A 21,041-nucleotide genomic window follows, 5' to 3' on the forward strand; every position below is an offset into this window, starting at 1 on the left:
ATGCGACTGCAGATCCAGATCCAGATCCAGATCCAGATCCAGATCCAGGTCAGACAGGGGTGAGACAGCAGAGTCCGCTGAATCGGCTTTAAAGAGTGAAAGAAAAGATGCATTATGGTGAAAAATTAATGCAAAGTATGAATCTTCACACCCTAGTGGGGAATTTTTTACCTCCAATCCTCTTCCTGTATTCAAAATAGTCTGAGTGTCATCGTTATGTATGCTGCCTTCAAGTGCTGTTGGAAATGTAAAAGTTAACGACCAAACTAAGTGATAAATACGACATTTAGGAGGCATTTCCGAGAACTTGGAAGCCCAGTCAACAATTGATAATAAAAGTGATGCATACTGAAAGGTTTGACCCATAAATGAATTAAAACATCACTTAAATGCATCTTCTCCTCTTCATTCTGCTGCAGCAGCACAAAGCCGCTTCATTTCTACCCAAAACAACCTAAAACCAACCGTCCGTTCTGTCGTTGTTTCTGACCTCGGAAGTCAAAAGTCGGAGCTTTCGAGGAGCACCTGAAGGCAGCAGCAGTGGGACAGGGAGTCGGTCGTCCCTTTCTCTCCGACTGTGTCTTTCCTCTCCGTTCCTCTTGTTGTTGTCACTCTTCCAACATGGCGGCGTTTCCCCCGTAACTGCTCTCCATCTCTTCTTTCTCCTCCTCCTCCTTTTCCTCCTCTTCATCTTCTTCTTCCTCCTTCTCTTCTTCTTCCTCCACCTCCTCTTCCTCCTTGTCTTCTTCTTTCTCCTCCTCCTTTTCCTCCTCCTTTTCTTCCTCTTCCTCCTTTCCCTCCTCTTCTTCTGCCTCTTCCTCATCTTCTTCCTCCTCCTCCTTTTCCTCCTCTTCCTCCTTTCCCTCCTCTTCTTCTGCCTCTTCCTCTTCTTTCTCCTCCTCCTTTTCCTCCTCCTTTTCTTCCTCTTCCTCCTTTCCCTCCTCTTCTTCCTCCTCCTCCTTTTCTTCCTCTTCCTCCTTTCCCTCCTCCTCTTCTCCCTCCTCCTCCTCCTCCTCCTCCTCCTCCTCCTCTCGTCTTTCAGCACTCTCCTCAGTTCAGGGGGTTAAGTCGGGGATTTGTTCTTGTTGCTCCGGGGGTCCGAGGTTTATTAGTACAAAGATAGACTCAGATAAGGAAGACATAGGCTGACACACACACACACACACACGCACATACACACACACACACACACATGCACACACACACACACACACACACACACACACACAGAGATCCAAATACACACTGATTTGAAGAAACTCAACAAGAAGTGGAGCAGTGTTTGTCTATTGATGTAGCCTGCATTCCCCTCTTTTCTGTGTGTGTGTGTTTGTGAGTGAACATGAAAGCATGTATTCTGTGTGTGTGTGTGTGTGTGTGTGTGTGTGTGTGTGTGTGCAGACATTCGTGAGTGTGTGTTTAGTTCAGTGCAGGGTCACGGTCCTGGTCGACCCATGGGTCTTTTCACAAAGCCCTGCGTTGCGTGCTGCGAGTCAGTTACAGCTTGTGTTCGCCTGCACACACACACACACACACACACACACACACACACACTCTCTCTCTCACACACACATACACACACGCACACACACCCTAACAGTCCGAACAGGAAGGGTTAGAGCAGAGGGACTAATCTACCCAGATTCTACGGGATTTCCTGGAGTATGTGTCTGTAAGCGTGTGTGTGTGTGTGTGTGTGTGTGTGTGTGAGTGTGTGTGTGTGAGTGTGTGTGTGTGAGTGTGTGTGTGTGTGTGTGTGTGGAGGCCTTTTGATCTTTAAATAGCCCCCGTTGACTTAGTGAGCGGGGTGAGAGAGAGAGAGAGAGAGTTCAGATAGAAACGAGGGAATGGAGTGAAGGAGGAAGCAGATGAGTGAATAAAAGAATAAACCCGACCGGCGATGATGAAAAGATGACGAAGAGAGAGATGGAAGGAAGGAGGGATGAAGAGAAGGGAACAGAGAATCGGTGCGGTTATTTGGAGTTCAAACGGTTTAGTTCTCACCTGCCCCCCCCCCCCCAAAAAAAAAATCCCAAACCCAGAGAAGAAATGAAAGAATGAAATGTTTCAGAGTTTGAATGAACCGTTCTGAACACGCCGGCTGTGAACGCAGCCCAGACCACATTTTATACTTGAATGAAAACGGCGTCTCTGCATGTAAATTGATTCGATTCGACACGTATTTGGGGGCGAAAAGTGTCTCTGCAGAGGTGTTGCGTACTTGCCCATCAACGCAAAACATCAACATCAACCAATCAGAGACAAGAAACGCTGTTGACGCTCTTTCTTTCTTTCTTTCTTTCTTTCTTTCTTTCTTTCTTTCTGCTGAAGTTTCTGTCTGAACTCTTTGAAAAAGGAAAAGAGTCGTATCACTGTGACGTCCCACGAATGCAAAGCAGACTGGTTTAGGTTAAAAGACAGAAAGTCTGAGGTCGTTTCTTGCTGTTTGCGTAAAAGTGAAATAAAAAAAATAAAGAAAAATCACGGGAGTTTGTTCGATTTTGACGAGAACTGAACCGACCTCGCCTCGTCCCGTATCTGCTGAATTTTAGGAGCCGTGTGAGGAGACGACTTTGGATGTTTCCCTTTATTTTCCGGTGTCGCACCTTCTGTCCCGTGTCGGTATCTTTAGATAGCGTTATATATTTGAGATGAGCCTGAAAGATACTGCTGGCTTCGACGCCTTAAAAAACGGAAACACACTCTGTATTTAGACAATCCTGCTGCGTTGTTATGAATTATGAATGTGCTTTTTTATTGTTTTAGTTTGAAAAGTAGAAAGTGAACAAATAATTTTCCAAAAAAGCCTCGAGATGCCTTTGTACTGCAGAGTTGGTCGTGAAAACATTGACTAAAAATGACTGTTTCGTCTCATATTATTTAAGCCTTAACTTTGCCTAAAGCACTGTGCTGCCTTCATGTACCTGAACACTCGCTGCCTCTGAAGTGTTGACTCTAATGTGTGTTTGTTTGCTTCAGTACTGTTAAATCGCTCTTGGTGTTTTTGCATTTCGCTCCATCATGCCTTCAAACAATATAGAGACCAGAAAAACATCGATTTATACGACTGCTGGGTATTTGAGTCTGTATTCATGCTGAAACGCCGTCATCTCCGTCATGTTTTCACTGGAGTTGAAGGATTACACGCTGCTCTGTAGGCTGAGGAAACTCAACAACCCTTCAGCTTTACCAAACCCTTTCAAAACCTGTCGTATATCTAAAAAATCAGTGTTAAGTGTTTACTTTTATTGTCTCGCTTGGGGTAGATTTGAGAGACACTGCTGCACAGTAAAATAAAAAAAAGACAAAATTCATGCCTTAAACATACAAAACTACGGAAGCCGAGAACGGCCGTGCTTGCAATTATTTTTTTTAATGCCGTTATCTCGAGATCACGAGTTAATTATCTCGTTATCTCGAGAAAACGAGCTTTGTTATGTCGAGATAACGAGATAATCGACCCGTTATCACGAGAAAACAAAATTGTTGTTTCCTCTTATTACTTATAATGTTTATCAGAGATCAGGAGTACCGTGCCAGCATCTTGACAACTGCAGCAGCTGATTTAAACTGAAAATGTCAGATCAAGGAGTATCCATTACTGATCAATGCATCAGATTGTGCTTCAATCAAGGTCTGACACAGGCAGAAACTGCATTGTGTCTTTCTGTTAGAGATAACATTCAGATCAGTCTCTGTTTTCTCGAGATAACGAGAGAAATTAACCCGTTATCTCGAGAAAACAAGCTTTGTTATCTCGAGATAACAAAATAATTAACTCATGATCTCGAGATAACGGCTTTAAAAAGCACGGCCGTACAAAACACACAAAACATACAATAAATCACGGAAAAAACATAAAAAAAACACCTAAACTGTATATCAAACACAAGCATACTCATGTCGCACTTCGAGCTGTTGTGTGTTTTTTTTTGTTCTTTCATAATTCCTGAAAGGTTTTAAGTTTTTAGAGACATTTACACACATTTAAAGGGAGAAAGACGAGCTTTGTCTTTCCACTTCACCTTTTTTGCCAAAGCAGAACGCAGCATTTCACTCTCGCTTCAGTTTTGCCTCGTGCCCCATGCCTCCCCGTGCCCTCCCGGGACAAAACTGACAGCAGAATCACACAAGTTTGCACCGTACAATAAAACTAAGGGATTTTGTCTTGGTGTGTGACTGGGGCAGAAACATGAAAAAGTACTTCAGTTTGTGCAGAAATACTGAATAATTCAAGTGAATGTGTTTTTGCACCAGCAGCACCAAGTCACTGTCCCTGGTGATCTGAAGTGATCCCGGGTGATATTTGATGTATTTTGGAAGACACAGACTGAATGTATTCTGAACTTTACGTGTATTTGAGTTCCTATCTACGAAGAGCAATATTGTGTGCACTGCATTATGTATTAGTATTATCAATAAAACTGCATTTCAACTCAACGGATGGTGTGTTTTTTCTGTAATATAAAAGGACTTTATGTGTTATTTGATGTGTGCTTCATATAGTGGATATTACACTGCGTACACACTGTAGTTCACTTAATAAAGACCCAAATTCAACCCGTTAAATTGTGGCTGAACTTGATTTTCACTTTAAAGTCACAATGAAACGGCAAAAAATATTTCTTCACCTTGTTTGCTAATTTTCCATGCCATAATATACATCAATTTAACAATAAATGACCAAAAAATAGACAGAAAGAAAGTGTGTTCTTGTATTTTTAGATCAAATCCCACTATATTCCATCCAAATTCAACCCGTTAAAATCTGGTTGAACTTAATTGTCCCTTAAGTTTCCCCTTTATTCTGGTTCAGCATCATGATCTGCATGTTATAAAGCTTCATTAGAGTCACAGGTTTATATGGAGTCATATCCTCAAGCCTGGATAGTATAGAAGAGACATTTTATATGGGAAAAGTTCTATTCTCTATAATGCTATATATCTGCTTTGACAAAAATAGAATTACCTGAAATTTATCATTCAATATCTGTAAAATATAAAGTGGAAAAGTTGTGTTTCGTAAACCAAGGACTTAAGTAACCAAGCTGTCCTTTAAAAAGTAACTTAATTAAAAAATAATTTGTTTTGATATTGTGCTGTAATGATTTTGTAAGACTAGGTGTCACTTTTTCCAATTTGTTGATATCTCATTTTGGAAATGATTTACAAAATCCACGGCGAATATTCCTGCTCACACTCTTTCACCTCGAGGCGAATTCATCTGAAAACGACTTGAAAAAGAAGAAGAGAAGAAGGTTGAAGGGAGGAAGGAGCGACGGAGGGAGAGAAAGGAGGGAGTCACATTTTCCCTGAAATAAACGAGTGCAGCGAAGGAGCCGGTAATTGAGCTCAGAGAGACTGGGGAGTCGGCCGGGGGGACTGTTAAAACACACACACACACACACACACACACACACACACACACACACACACACTCAGACTGGGACCTGTAAACCTGGGTCGTGGCTGGTAAAACACACACACACACACACACACACACACACACACACGTACATGTACACACTCAAACTGGGACCTGTAAATGTGGGCAGAGGCTGGCACACACACTAACACACACACACACACACACACACACACACTCATGCAACACACATGCACATAAAGAGACCTAAAGACTATTCACAGACCTTTGCATGCATGCAAGGCACACTATCACTAGCTGTGTGTGTGTGTGTGTGTGTGTGTGTGTGTGTGTGTGTGTGTGTGCATTGTGTGTGTGTGTGTCTATCAGGTACAGTGTATCTCAGTGTGTGTGTGCGTCTTCAAGCTATATGTGTGTAAAACAGAAAGAAAAAGAGAGTGAAGGAGGAACATGCAAGTCTGCTGAATGTGTGTGTGTGTGTGTGTGTGTGTGTGTGAGAGAGTGTGTGTGTGTGTGTGTGTGTGTGTGTGTGAGAGAGTGTGTGTGTGTGTGTGTGTGTGTGTGAGAGAGTGTGTGTGTGTGTGTGTGTGTGTGTGTGTGTGACCTCGGCGCGAACCTGCAGCGTCGGCAGAAGTTGGACTGAAACTCGCTTCGACCGATTCCTCCCCCGAGCTTCCACAACCCCTAAATTATTACTTTCCTTTCCTCCTTCCCTCCCTCCCTCGTTTCCTCCGATCCTCCCTCCCTCCCTCCATCCATCCATCCTTCCCTCTCTCTCCTCATCCCTCCTTCCATTCCTGTAACCTCTCTCTCTCTCTCTCTCTCTCTCTCTCTCTCTCTCTCTCTTCCTCTGGGGTGTTGTTATGGTCAGCGTGAACTGCAGGTGAACCTCTGACCACGGTGTGTGTGTGTGTGTGTGTGTGTGTGTGTGTGTGTGTGCAGTGTGGGTGGGCCGTCTCGGTGGTCTCCACTTCTCTCTCTCTGACCTTCGCTGTCTTCCTCCTCTTCCTCCCTCTCCTCCTCCCTCCATTCATCACCTACATCTCGGTATTCTTTGGCCCCGTTCACATGTGCAGCTTAAAGGAGCAGTTCACCCAAAAATTAAAATAATCGGGTCACTATCTGTTCTTCCTCATGCCAGAACAAAATCAAATGAGACTCGATGCCGGAGAAGCTTCCTTCCAAACTATTGGCCCTCTTCACATCGTCATGGTAACAGCTTCCACACTGAGAAATTAACACTGGTGAAGTACAAAGGCTGTTTTTGTTGATTCCTGGATCTAAACTATAGAGAAAGGCTGTAAGTTCTTCTCCTAAAGTGTTTTTCTCTTGGCAGTCATCACCTCATTTGCATAACGTTATTACATTATGTATCTAGTGCTAGTAACCGTTACATTTTTGTTGTTTTTGTTGTCTTTGTTGGATTGGTTCGTCAGTAAGTCGCAAAAATAAAGTTGCCCCAGGAAGTTGTGATGCACCGGTTTCTCAACATGGAAGCTGTTACCATGACAACGTGAAAAGGGCCTATAGCAGTAAATGGAGTCCAGTCCTTTAGGCTTCAAAAAGGGCAAAAAAGGGCAAAAAATGTCGATAAATGTCGATAAATGTCTCCGTACAGCTGCAGCATAATCCACATCTTCTGACGGCAAGCAAAAAAAAAAAACAAAAAAAAAAAAAACGTCTGCGGCTGTGTGATCTCACGAGGTTTGGGAACGTGGAAGCTGAAAACAACGGAGGAAGACTTGATTTACATTAAAAAAAACTGATAACATTTTTTATTTTTCTCCACTCAGAGCGATCCCAGGACGGCAGCTGTGTCTGAGACGCTGAACCAGCATCATGCGTCTCGCCCATTCTGTCCAACTAAACTAAAACTGAAGCACTTCACCTTGTCTGCATGCTTTATATACAGTTGCCGCCACGTGATTGGCTGCTTGGAGGAGCAGGCTGTTTGCGTTGACGAGCAGGTGTACCTAATAAAGTGGCCGGTGAGCGTAGGACAAAGTGAACGCTCAACTTGTTCTCTCAGGTGTTTCAGGGTCATTTCGGGGCTTTTGGATTATATGCAGATACATCTTTTTTTTCTGCCTATGGTGAAATTAATGGGATTTTTTGGATCCCGTTTGTCGATCATTCTGTTTTAAAAAGGGTGAAATAAGGTCAGTAGAAATGATATATGGCAACGTTATTACACATTTTAACATGTTTTATACTAGTTTCATTTCCTAAATCACCAACATTTTTTTTCCCTTATTTCTGACTTAAGTTATTAACTGTTACATCTTGCTGCTGATGTATCTGATGCATGTTTATGTTGTGTTGTGTTGTCCTGTGTTGAACTCTGCTAGCTGCAACACAAACTGCCCCTCGGGGATAATAAAGCTTTACTCTACTCTACTCTACTCTCACAAGCAGCCATTCCTCCCTGTCTTTTCTTCTTCTTCCCTTTTCCCCCCTCTCTCTTCCATCTAATCCTTTTGCCCTGAACTTTCAAATCCACTTCTAATCTACTTTTCTGCTTCCAGCTTCCCCTCCTTCCTCCTGCCTCTCTTTTTCTTCTTCCTCCACATGCCGCTCTCACCCCAAATTTCATGTTCCTCTTTGCCTCTCCTCTTCCTCCGCCTCCTAATCCTCCCATCCTCCCTCCTCCTCCTCTTCCTCCGCCTCCCTCCCTCCCTCCTCCTCACCTCATCTAACTGCTATGTTAATCAGATTGACTGATGAAATCAATGTTCTGGTTTCTTCGACAAATGTTTTTGTTTACAGCCGACATGAGGGTGCAACCATGCTGCATTCCCAGACTCTCTCTCTCTCTGTGTGTGTGTGTGTGTGTGTGTGTGTGTGTGTGTGTAGGCCAGCTTTGAAACATGGAAGGGGTCAAAGTGCACCGTGTTCTCCAGACGTGATGGAAAATGACCGGAGGGGAGGCTGGCATGGCACACAACACTCATTTATTTCATTATCACCTCACACACACACACACACACACACACACACACACACACACACACACGTAGCGGTGAGGAGGCCTAACATCAAACACTTGCAGCTAGTAAACCTCAGTAGCCCCATCTGTACCTGTGAGTCTATCCTTCACACTGCCAAAGTTCAGACCTGTGATATCAGCTTACAAACACTCTTCACACACACACACATATAGACACACACACACACTTACAAATTATATCAGCTCGCAAACATGCACCACACACACACACACACACAAACACAAACACTGACGTTACACACTTGCAGATGTGTGGTATGAGCTTACACTGAGCGCAGGAGGCCATCCAGAGTTGAGAGCCCCGGCCCGGGGATCGACTCGCTCTGCCTGTCTGTTAACGAGCGCTGGGCCGCTTCCAACTCATCTTCAACTGGATTCTGGATCAGACTCTGGAAAGTGATTCATCTGTTGAAGTTACATCCACCTGTACAAGACCGTTTCACCATCTTTGTTTAAGTTCTTAAAGGAATACACAGTTCTGGGGAGATTGGCCCACTGGTCAACTTACCTGTTAAGTGATGAGAACATATAGGCTGTGTTCGGAACCGCATACTAACGTACTATTCATACTAAGTATGACGTGAAATTGAGTATGAAGTGCGTTCCAACTGCATAGTATGTGAATTTTGTGTATGCGATAAATGCGATAAATCCAAATGTTATTTGGATAAACTGACCACATATTGGAAATCTACATGGTTACTTTCTCGCCTGAAAAAATATTAAAACTTAATAAAGTGACATTAACAGTCATAGAGCCAAAATTACAACAGCTTTTAGCCTGCTTTAAAATCCCCGCTATCGCTGCCGGCTGGTGCGAAATGCATTCTGGGATACTTGGCTGTATACTTCAGTGTGAACAGTCTGCTGGTAATGGCATACTTAATTTCATAATTTCAATCATTTAGTAGGCAGTATGCAGTACATACTCATTGAGTATGTAGTAGGCAGTACGTTAGTATGCGGTTCCGAACACAGCCATAGACACCAAAATCATCCCCGTGTCCCTGGTAGATCATTAGCCTCATGCTAACACTGTAGCATGAACTGTGTTGGGCGACAGTAGGCCACTGGCATTATCCAAAATAAGAAGACTGAACATCAGAGGCAGAAATAATCTCATTGGTTGAGTTAAACATCAGTGGGCGGAGCCACAGAATCATTTTTTTAGAGTGCAAATTAGCTAACTGGCAATCTTGAGTGGCAAAGAAGGAACTCTGGTCAAAATCAAAATACAATTGGCGATGACTTCTTTCATTCCTTCATGACCATGGCATCATGATGTTGAAGGTCAGCAGCTAGCTAACTAGCTTACCTAGCTAGCTACAGGCTAGTATGGCTAGTTTGAACTTGAAGCTCAGCTAGCTAACTAGCTAACCTAGATAATTTAGTATGATAGATTGTGTTTTTTCAGTTAGCAGCAGAGCGCTAGGCTTCATAATATTAGCTTCCTCCTCTCTTACCTCTTGTCTTTTTCACTGAGCTTCACTGTAACTTTACTTATAGAAAAACTGGTTCTTTGACTCCGCCCACTGACATTTAACTCAACCAATCAGATTATTTCTGCCTCCAGAGCAGCTTTGCCTCAGAAATCTTTGTATAACTAAACCTTCAATCTGCTGTCAGGTCTATTAAACTCAGTGGAAACACAGTGGAGTTACAAGTCATACTGTAACTTGCTTTTGTGTTTGGGAGTGTGTGCACACATGCATGTACATGTTTTTCTAACTGTGTGTGTGTGTGTGTGTGTGTGTGTGTGTGTAACTGACCTACATGTGACTGTCAGCAGCGGTGTGTCTTTGCTGTTTTGTTTCTGTTGCCCACATACCACCACACATGGATATAAACTCATTTTACACACCATGCTCCTCTCATTAGTCTTTGTGTTAACTAGCAGCGAGGAATGCAGTTGAACAGCGCAGTGGAAAAAGCAATATAATTTAACAAGATGCTAATCACCAAATTGTTTGGGTGTTTAGTCACTGAGCGGCTACACGCTGTGACGTCTTCCAGGGCTCAGGTGGGTCGGTGGTCCGCTCCGGTGGAGGTTCATGTTTACTTCGGTTTCTTGGGTTCAACTTGAGGTCTTTTCTGTTATGCGCTTTAAACGTTATGCTTCATCTTGCAGACTCGGGGTATTCTCAGGTCACCGAGCTCTAGGCCGCCCAAAACAGCTGGCAGGACGGTCTGGTGGTTAGAGGACGTCCCGTAACTGAAAGATCACAGGTTTGACCCCCGAAACAGCTAACCTGTGTCCATTATCAGCCATATCTACAGTAGTTTAGTTTATATATGACAGTCAAAGGGCTTTACATGCCATCATATACATGTCATATACCATACCACATCATACATTAACTTGATTGACTCTTTTGGGACTATATTTATCTCTCCACGATTATATTTATCTGCATCTTGTTGTTCAAATAGACTGTTTTGCCTTCTATGTTGTCCTTGTATGTACCTCGGTTGTTTTTCAGTTTTTTATTGTGGATATCTTGGATGTTTTGTCTGTTGTTATTATGCTGCCCTCTTGGCCATGCAGTCTCTCTTGTAAAAGAGGTTTTTAAATCTCAATGAGACTTTTTACCCTGGTTAAATAAAGGTTAAAATAAAAATACATATACATACACATCATATACATCCTTTACTAGGTCATATACATACTGTACATTGTTTACTACATCATCTATATACTATATATCATACTACACACAAACACACTCACACCTATGGGCAATTTAGACTCTTCAATTCACCTGGACTGCATATGGGTGCTCTGGGTAAATGTGACAGCTTCATGCCTAAAGTGCAAAGTGTAACTTGGTCATGGTCATGTGACACATTTGTTGTCATGTGACTTAGGAACAGGAAGTGTTCTATGGAGAGGTTTTGTCCATGCTGCACTCACCTGTTACAATCAGCATCCATCTGCACACATCGTTTGGCTTTTGGAGCATCGTCAGTACGTATCTTCTACCTTTTATACTCACCTGTGTTTGTAAATCATTATTTTGGAGATAATTAGCCAAACGTCTTGTTACCTTACCTGAAGCAGTATCTGCATTTTAAGATGATGTGTGTTAATTTAAAGATTAACGTATTTCATTGTCAATTACTGTCCATAGCACAAAATGACCATAATATATCTGTGGAGGGTTGATAGGGTTGATGATCAATACCAGTGACTCAACCATTACTTCACCAGCTGCTGAGATTTCTGGCTTTCAAAACTCACTTTCCAGTTCACTTTCTAGTTAGCTAGTTTACTCGTCTCTATTGTGAGAATGTGACTTTATTATTTATGCCAACTACAGGTCACAGTAAGCTGTGCCAATGTTGTTGCAATTCCTACTGGTTGCCGCTAGTGGTTCGATAAAAATCAAAAATTGCTTAATGTCCCTTTAATTCGGGTTACATAGTTGAGTTTGAGGTGAAAATGTTAGCTAGCAGTTAGCCAGGTAAAACAACGACACCAAAGGTCAGCCAATAGCAGATGACCAGTTCAGTACCCTACTTTTCACCCTTAGATGTCATTTGGGTTTGGGGTTTAGTTACTCTTTAAGGTTTTGGTCATGGTTAAACAACAAAAACTTCAAATTAAAACTTCACTCCCAGTAGAAAACTTGTCATGACTTGGGAATTGAACCCAGGTTCCTACAGTTGAAGGTAAATGCAGCCGCCAAAACAGTGTCAAAATACTGTTTCTTGTCGTATCTCCTCCATGTAATCCTTCTGTGTTTGGGAAACATATTTCTCTCACTTTTCTTTCACGGACCTTGTTATTTGCACTTTAAGACATCATGCCCATTTCATGAAATTTCACTACACCAGGCTGGTTCATTCACCAAACCTGACTTCTGAGAGTGTTAAAAGAAAAATGGCAGGACGTATTCCTGAAATAACCCAAGACATATTTTTCTGAGTTTCTACACACACACACACACACACACACACACTGTATCTTAGTCATCCTGACCTCTGAGGACAGTTCAAAGCAGCGGGTCACGCGTGAAGCGAGCTGAGGCGAAGGAGGAAGAGGAGCGTGAGAGAGAAGAATGGCCGTCCAGAACGATCCTGAAGGGACTGCTAAAGGAAACGGTCTTGACATTGTGAAGAACAGCGAGTGTGAAGTCACACATCTTCAAGGTCCTCCAAGGATGTCTGACACACACACACACACACACACACACACGCTGACAATACAGTCCTTAAATGTCAAGGGAAAGCTCCCTGAACAGACACACACACACACACACACACACACCCGTCCGCCCATCCTCTACCTCATCATCGTCCATTTCCTTGTCCGGGACAGGAAGGTACCCGGGTCAAGGAGACAAGAGGAACCTAAAACGCCCTGCTTTTCATGTTTTCAATGTCTGCGTGTGTGCAGGCTGAATATATCAGGGGGTGAGTATGACCGTTACCGTGTGTGTGTGTGTGTGTGTGTGTGTGTGTTGTGGACTGTGGGAGCCGTAACTTTGTCCTGTCTCACAGTTTTTCCCTCCAAGTCCCAACAGAACAATGCCTGTCTTTGTTCAGGGTGGTATTGGTTCGAAACTGGCGTCTATTGTTTTGTTTTGTTTTGTTGGGTTTGTTTGTGTGTGTGTGTGTGTGCGCGCTCCCCTCGCGGCCTTCAGCGCTGCTTTACCCCTGCATTACAGATAACACACACACACACACACAGACTCTCGCACACAGTGAGATTTCACCAAAACAGTGGGACGTTATGATTACCAATTAGCATCAGTGCTAATAAGATTTCGGGCCGTTAAGGAGGGGGACTTTTATTTTATCTCGTTAAAGGGGTGGGGGGGGGGCTTTTATTTTGCTCGCTCGTTAAAGGCAGCCCTTAACGACTTTTGAGGCTGACAGTAAAACAGTGATGAAGTGAAATGAAGTGTGTGTTATTGCTTTAATGGCTGTGGCAATCTGTTGAAGATGTTGTGGGCTTATTCTGCAAGCAGGGACATAACTGCCCGAGTGTGTGTGTGTGTGTGTGAGAGAGAGAGAGAGAGTGCATGTCTTTACACGCATGTCGGTGTTTTCTGGGGTATGCTTTTATGTTTTTGAGCCCACATTGCTTTCTGTTTGTTTTTGTGCGCCTACATCGTGTGTGTGTGTTTCCATGCAGTGTGTATGTGCCTTTTATGCATTTTAACCCACATTGCTGTTTGCGTGGATTATTGAATATGTCTGTGTTTGTTTTGTATGTGTGTGAGTGTGTGTGTGTGTGTGTGTGTGTGTGTGCGTTCATCCATGCATGCGTGTGTGTTTGCATGCATGTATGTCAGCGCCTGCTTTTATGTGTTTGCGCCCACATGGCTGTTTGTGTGTGTTATTTTGAATATGCCTGTTTGTTTTATGGTATGTGTGTGTGTGTGTGTGTGTGTGTGTGTGTGTGTGTGTGTCTTTGCAGTGCTTTTTGGTGGTCACAGTTGCACAATATCCCTCTGTGTTGTTGGGAGTTCGGCTTAACAATAGATAGTAAAGTTAGTTTCGTACTGTGATGATTGCTCTATAAATCTAACTGCACACATTGCACAGGGAGTGTTGTGAACGCAGCCCTTTGTTCATTGTCTCGTACCCGTGTCTTGTGTGTGTGTGTGTGCGTGTGTGTGTGTGCTGCGCTGCTTGATCCCTCGCCTTAGCATTAAAAAGAACAACAAGGTCACTTCCTCATGTGTCATTGATCTTTTGACAAATCAGAATCAAGGATGGACGATTCCCTTAAGGGGGCGATCGCACCGAGAAGCATCGCCACAGGCAGACCGCGTCGGTAAGCCCGCCCACGCGTGTAAATGACAGGTCAGCTGACAAGACTGACATGGACAGGGACCAACCAGGGTGCGCGAAGCACATTGGGGAGAAAGAAGGGGGATTTTATTTTATTTTTTGTCGTCTGTGGATTGGGATTTGCGGGAGATTTGTTGTCACTGGCGGGGGTCAGGGAGCTAAAGGTCATACGGGAGAAGTGGGACGTCTGCGATGACTTGTTTAGCAGATCCCATATTTAGCTTTAAATGAGATAAAATAGCAACCTATTATTCTGATAGTCACGGGAAGGAGAAAACTAGAAGATTATACTTTTATGGTACTAACTGCCTAGCCTCCTCACCCCTAGAGCATCAAAAAATGATGAAAATATGGAATTGGACATTCTCATTTTTTGTTAAAAATTCCTGTCTTTTGTTTATACATTTTCAACTCTCCACAACTATTCCCCTTCAGACAGAGACTGGCTAATGCTTTTACACAGTGTCCCATCAAATCCACAGTTTTGAGTTATGATTTTAGGGTTTCAAAATGGATGCAGGCGCAGTGTTTTTTCATATCATACCCAGCTCTGGACGTGATTGACCGAATGTTAGATCGTTATTCAGTAGAGTTTCAATTTGAATACTTAACAGACGGGCAGAGTCCATGATCCTGCAGAGTCCATGTTCCTGCAGAGTCCATGATCCTGCCGGTGTTGCGGTTCTTTTTTACAGCATCTGCCCACTTTCCATTTTGTACTACTGCCTGCTTCTTTTTAAAAGCGGTTCTGGTCTGCAGGCTGCACATACAGACTCTGCAGGTTTTTCTGCTGGCCTGGTCCAGGGCCTGGTCCGGGGCCTGGTCCGGGGCCTGGTCCGGGGCCAAGGTCCGGGGCCAAGGTCCGTGGCCTGGTCCGGGGCCTGGCAGGACGGACACAGATGGGCTTTTGGCTTTGTCATATCTGCAAATGCAAATTAAAAAAAAACATGATTAAATGTTCACACATCTTCACTTGGTGTGAGGAATGTTTTTATTGTTACATGGCTTGCCAGACATTTTACTAGTTGGGTTTGTAGAAACAAACATGTCAACAAAACAATCTGACACTCTTGGGAATATAGAAAATGTGTCTCATAGATAATTACTGCACACAATATGAGTAAAAAACACAAAAAAGTAAATACAGGATTGATGGAAAAATTGAAGAGGCTACTAAATAGACGAATATTTGAAGAATGGGACCATTAGTTTCATATGCAGTCCAGCACAGCTCTCCTGCAGAAATGGTAACTTGAGTCGTAACCTTTATATGGAGTAGAGGATTTATCAATCTCTCTGCCACCCAGGTGAAAATGATTTATATTCCCTAAAAATCTGGTGTTAATCTCTACTGCATCTCTCAAAGCTCTCGACTACACCTGTGTAACATGAATGAACTGCAGGACATTATGCAATGTGATATCTACCAGGATACAAGCGCTAACCTCAGATGCAATGCAGGAATGACACGGAGCAGCTAATAAAAACGATGGGAAGACATGAAAAAATTGTAAAAAAAAAAAACGAGCTTTCTGTCAGCAGTTATTTGTGGAGACAGTGGCATTCTCCTGGCTCTGGTTTTTGCTGCATGCTCAGAGGGAAATGTGTCTGGCTTTACAGGGATTTGTTTACAACGCTGTCGCTGGCTAGCTAGAAGTCTGTGTTTGCGTCTGTTTATCCTGCAATAGCTTAGAGTTAGCTACAGATACTCAGCTCCTCTCATCTGCGTGTATCGTGGAGCTTACACCGGTTTAGAAGATAGTGCGTCTTTGAGAAAAAATAGTTCCTGTCCAAATAGAACACAGCTATTGACAGAAAGCTCAGTTTTTTACAATTTTTTTCAAGACAACATACTGAAACCGGTATGATTATGCTGTGAGCGTCGTGTTTTGAAAAACAAAGTTTATCATAGTTTTCAAAGACTGTCTCGTATGCCCCTAGGTTTCTATTGCAGTAGAGTGGGAGGGGGCCGCCCGGTGTTACGGGACGGGCGGAGCAGGCGGCAGCGAAGTTCTGGTTTCTACTAATTGGGATCATGACTGAAAACATGTTATTTGGGCCCAGGGTTCAAAATACCCAACTACCCCGTTAAGTGCCAAGCACAGGGGTAAGGGAGCTTTAGAAGATTGGGTGGCATTAACTAATGTAACATCAGGTATAATTTGGACTGCATATTCTTCTAACAAGCAGATGCTAGCTTACCAGCCTTAGAGGACGCTCTTTTTGCCAACGCTTTGTTCTGGTAAAGTTGAATCTCCTGCCTTAACAACATCTGCAAATTACAATCTGTGTTGATCCACAGTTGACAAGTTTCCTTTTTTTTTTTTTGTTTACATCTTCATATTTAACAACCATCATTATTTCTCCATAAAAAATTTATTTTTCTATAAACTGACCAGCTGAGAGATCGGAGGAAAGGCCGTTGGAAAAGTCCCAGCAGGTGTTGTTGTCACTCGTTTGGCTCCTCCAGCTCATTTACTTCCCGATGTGGAGAACGATAGAATATCTTGTTTCTGTTTGCTTCTTCATTATTTAAATATGTGAAACTACGACACTGAGATGCCACTAAATAAATAATTATATATCTTATGTGTCAAATGTATGTATCTTTAATGGACTGCTTGCTAAAATGCAAGCGTTTTGCTTTTTTTTGGGCCTCGAAACTGATCCACCTTTTCACATCGTCATGGTAACAGCTTCCACACGGAGAAACAGGTGCATTACAAGTCTGCCCGAAATTAACATTGGTGAAGTACAAAGACTATTTTTGTTGACTTCTGGATCTAAACTAGTCTAAAACTAATCTTCGCCTAAAGTTACGCCTTCGCAAAAATGAAGTTGCCACAGGAAGTTGTAATGCACAGGTTTCTCAATATGGAAGCTGTTACCATGACGACGTGAAAAGGACCAAAATCCATATTGGCACCAAAGATCGCAAGCAGATGTAGTAAACTACAATCCCTGAAATGGGCAGAAAATGTAGGACGAGCCAGAGTAACCAGCCAGAATAACAATAAGACTTCTGGGATGATTTTTCAGAATAAAAGCGTAATTTCTACCTAACACTCAAGTCTTAATTAAAAAAAAAACTCTTAGCATTAAAAAACAAACAAAACCCCCTCCCCAAAATAATTAACCAACAAAATACAACTACACAACCTGTACGATGTTTTTCTGTGATGATCATCTGCTCTCACAACAACATTGGCATCTCACAACAGACCTGCACACTGTGCAGTTTAGTCTCTGTTCTGTATGTATTCTGCACTGTGTAATATATGCAGCCCTTACAGTTAAAAAGGCACATATCATGGCATTTTTCATTATTATGACATCAAATATTACTTGCTTGTGTTGTGTTAAAATCTCATGTGTACGTCGCTTTGGATAAAAGCGTCTGCCAAATGGGATATTGTAAATTGTAAATTGAATTGGTTGAACACAGTATTTCTGTATGTTAAAAATCTCACGCTTTATTTTGAAGGCTAAACGCCCAAACCAGAAGTCTTAACGCATCTAGAATGTAGACGCTTCCGTGTTCCGTGTTCCGTGTTCCGTGTTCCGTGGTCTATGAGAAAAAAAACATTCTAGGCGTTCAGTCCTGCCGCAAGAGGTTCTACCGTGGAGTCTGTGGAACACCCGGTGCGTCCTATACAGACGCGAAAGGGAACATGTAGCTCCGTTACAGTGACGCCAAGGGATTTGACAAAGAGTCAACATGGGACGAGTTGGGAATGAGAACAGGTTGTCAATCCATAGAGGTTTGAGGACCGTGACTTCAGTTGTATTGTCCACTGTTGAAAGGCATAATGAAAATGAGTGCTGACGTCGGCGTCCAGATTATCGGGGCGGCGGGAGGGTTAAGATTTGATTTTTAAACGGCTCACATTACCAGATATTCTGTCGGTACCGACCAAGACCCGGATCCAGATTTCTCCGATCGTCGGGAGGGGCGAATCGGGGATAAATCGGTGAAAAGCTCCTGTAATCTGAGCCCGGCATTACTATACACAGGTGTAATCCCTTCAATGACATCATAATCAACAAAGGTGGAACTTTCATCATCATCAATCATTTAGCCGATCGATCAGTCGACGCAGCCTCACGTAGACGTCTTTTTTGCTGGTCTAGGTTTAGTTTACAGGTCGGTCTCTCTGGAGGTCTTCAGTCCTCATGTCTACTCTTAAAGCATTTCCTCCCCTCCCTCCCTCCCTCCCTCCCTCCCTCAGGACTTTAAAAACTTCCAGACCGCTCCCATGTCGCAAACCTTTATTGATATCACTCGGTGCCAGCGGTCGATCCCGGGACCACCGTGGCGGTCCGCTCTCTGGATTTAGAGGGCACCGAAACACACCGACGTCCCGGGTTACTCTGATGTACTGTTAACCTGAGAGGAGCTGTCAGGCCCAGCAGCCCGTCGGCGTGTGTGAGCGCTTTAATATCCAGTTTGCACGCTTGCATGCAGGTCTGAGTGCCGAGTCCGTGTGCGTCCAAGGTATATGCGAGAGAGAGAGTGTGTGTGTGTGTGTGTGTGTGTGTGTGTCCAGGGTCGGGGGTCTATAACTCACTAAGTGGTTTCTGTTTTGCTCTAAGCTTCTACCAGTCTGGGCAAAGCCGGTGCCAACAGGGAGAGACGAGCTTCAGCTTAATATTTTCATCCACTCTTAATGCGGTTAGCTGCCCTGCGTGTGTGTGTGTGTGGTGTGTGTGTGTGTGTGTGTGTGTGTGTGTGTCAGTCCCTACCTTCGCCCTGAAACATTAGAAGCCTGCGGAATGCCGCCTGGAATCGCAGCAGCAGCCGACGGACCGGCTTTGGAAAAAAAAAAAAGAAAAAAAAGAAAAAGAAAGTTGGAAAAGCGTTCCCGGCCAAAAGCGTTCCAAATCCATTTACTTCATTCCTTTATTTCTCCTGTTCAGTTTTTTTTTTCAATATATATTTTTCCCTCTGTATTCCCTCACTTTAATATTCCCTCCTAGAGTGACGGCACTCTACTTCTCTTTCTTTCTTCCTTTCTTTCTTTCACTTTATTTCTTTTTAGACTGCTGTAATTCTTGCTTACCTCTTGTTCTATCTCTGATTCTTTCTTTCTTTCTTTCTTTCTTTCTTTCTCTCTTTATGCCCGTCCCGCCATACCTCTTGCTTTTTTTTTTTATTGGTCTTTCTTTCCTCCTTCCCCCCCCCCCCCCCCTCTCTCCCTCTCTTTCTCCATTCTCCATCTTTCTGTTTTTTTCTCCTCTTCCTCCTTAATGTTCACCCTATGTATAATTTTTAAGTCTGGGCCGTAAAAACTAAATCAGTGTAGACTAAATGTTTTGATTCATAATAGCGGGCTGAATGTGCTTTGAGTCACCGGGCGAGATGGAGGGGGGGCGAGGGGGGGCGAGGGGGGGTCAGGATGAATCAAACGGCCAATCAAACGGCTGGCATCCCTGGCCAGCCTCATGATGTAATATCCTGCTAAGCTAAATCCTTTTATTTGAAGTGTGACTTGGACCGTTGGCATTTCTGCCTTTTCTTTCTTTCTTTGTATTTTGCATTTATGAGCGTGAACACATGCACAGGCGAGTGTATGCCACACACACACACACACACACACACACACACACACACACACACACAGCCTCCACATCCTTTCGCTCACCTCTGTAAAGGCGAGGAGGAAAAGGGTCGAGACGTTGAAGAAACGTCCAAAACAATATTCCAGTGTTTTTATGGCTATGATTATTAGATTTCATAAAATAAATCCATTTGGAGTTAGTTTGCTGCTAGTTTTCCATGCCTGTTTCCACATTTAGGAGTGTGTTGTGTGTGTGTGTGTGTGTGCATGTGTGTATGACTGTTTTTGTTTGTGCGTATTCTTGAACTTTAACCTTGTGTGTGTGCGTGTGTGTGTGTGTGTGTGTGTCTGTTTACAGCCTGTACTGCATGCCCAACAGTGCTAAACAGACTTGTTTTCGTCATATTTGGCTTGTTCTTTATAACTTTCATCTCCAAAATCAGTCGTCCAACTTTTCAGGAACGAAGACCAGCAGCCTTGTTTTCAGACTGAACACCGTGCATCTCTCAGTTTATCCGGTGGGTTTTAAAGGGTTTTAAAGGCCCAAAAGATGTAGAACTTTCTCAGCCTGTAGAGGAACATGTGACAAAACACACCCGCTTCACTTTGTGTCACTTCACTGTCCAAAGCTGCTTTTTGTGGGCGTTTTATTGGGTGTTTTGGTCAAAAGCATTCCAGCAAACTCAATTTGTTTAACATTGTTTTAGACGTATTTTGTTATTTTATCATTTTCTTACTTACTTCATTATTTTGTGCTAAACTCCTGCGACTGCAGTAACGTTACACAGGAAGACCGACAATCTCCAGCTTAAATGTGATTGGTTCTCATGCCACGATGCGCATAATATTAAACTTAATCAACTTTTCCTCATCGGGTCTTGGGCCTGGTTTGCGTCGTCGCCTGTCCCATCATGCCGTGCGCTCACCTGTCATAGACAATGAATGCAGTCCATATGCAAAAAACGCAGCCTGTGTGTGTGTGTTTGTGTGTGTAAGTACCTGTGTGTATTTCCTTTGTGTGTATTATATAGTAGTAGAAGTAGTATTTTATTCAGTCATCACACACAATACAATAAGTATAAACAGTATATACAATATACAATCTAATATACAATAAGTATAAGCAGTCTAGACAGTATAAACAAATTTAAACTACCCTCCAGAAATAAAAAATAATAATAAAATAAAAATCATTCACACTTGTAACCCTCAAAAATAACTTTATAAACCATTCTTTTGAAAACCAAAAGTGAGTTACACATTCTTAAATTTATATTAGCATTGTTCCATA

This window comes from Centroberyx gerrardi, chromosome 23 (genome assembly GCF_048128805.1).
Source record: "Centroberyx gerrardi isolate f3 chromosome 23, fCenGer3.hap1.cur.20231027, whole genome shotgun sequence".
Taxonomy (NCBI): domain Eukaryota; kingdom Metazoa; phylum Chordata; class Actinopteri; order Beryciformes; family Berycidae; genus Centroberyx; species Centroberyx gerrardi.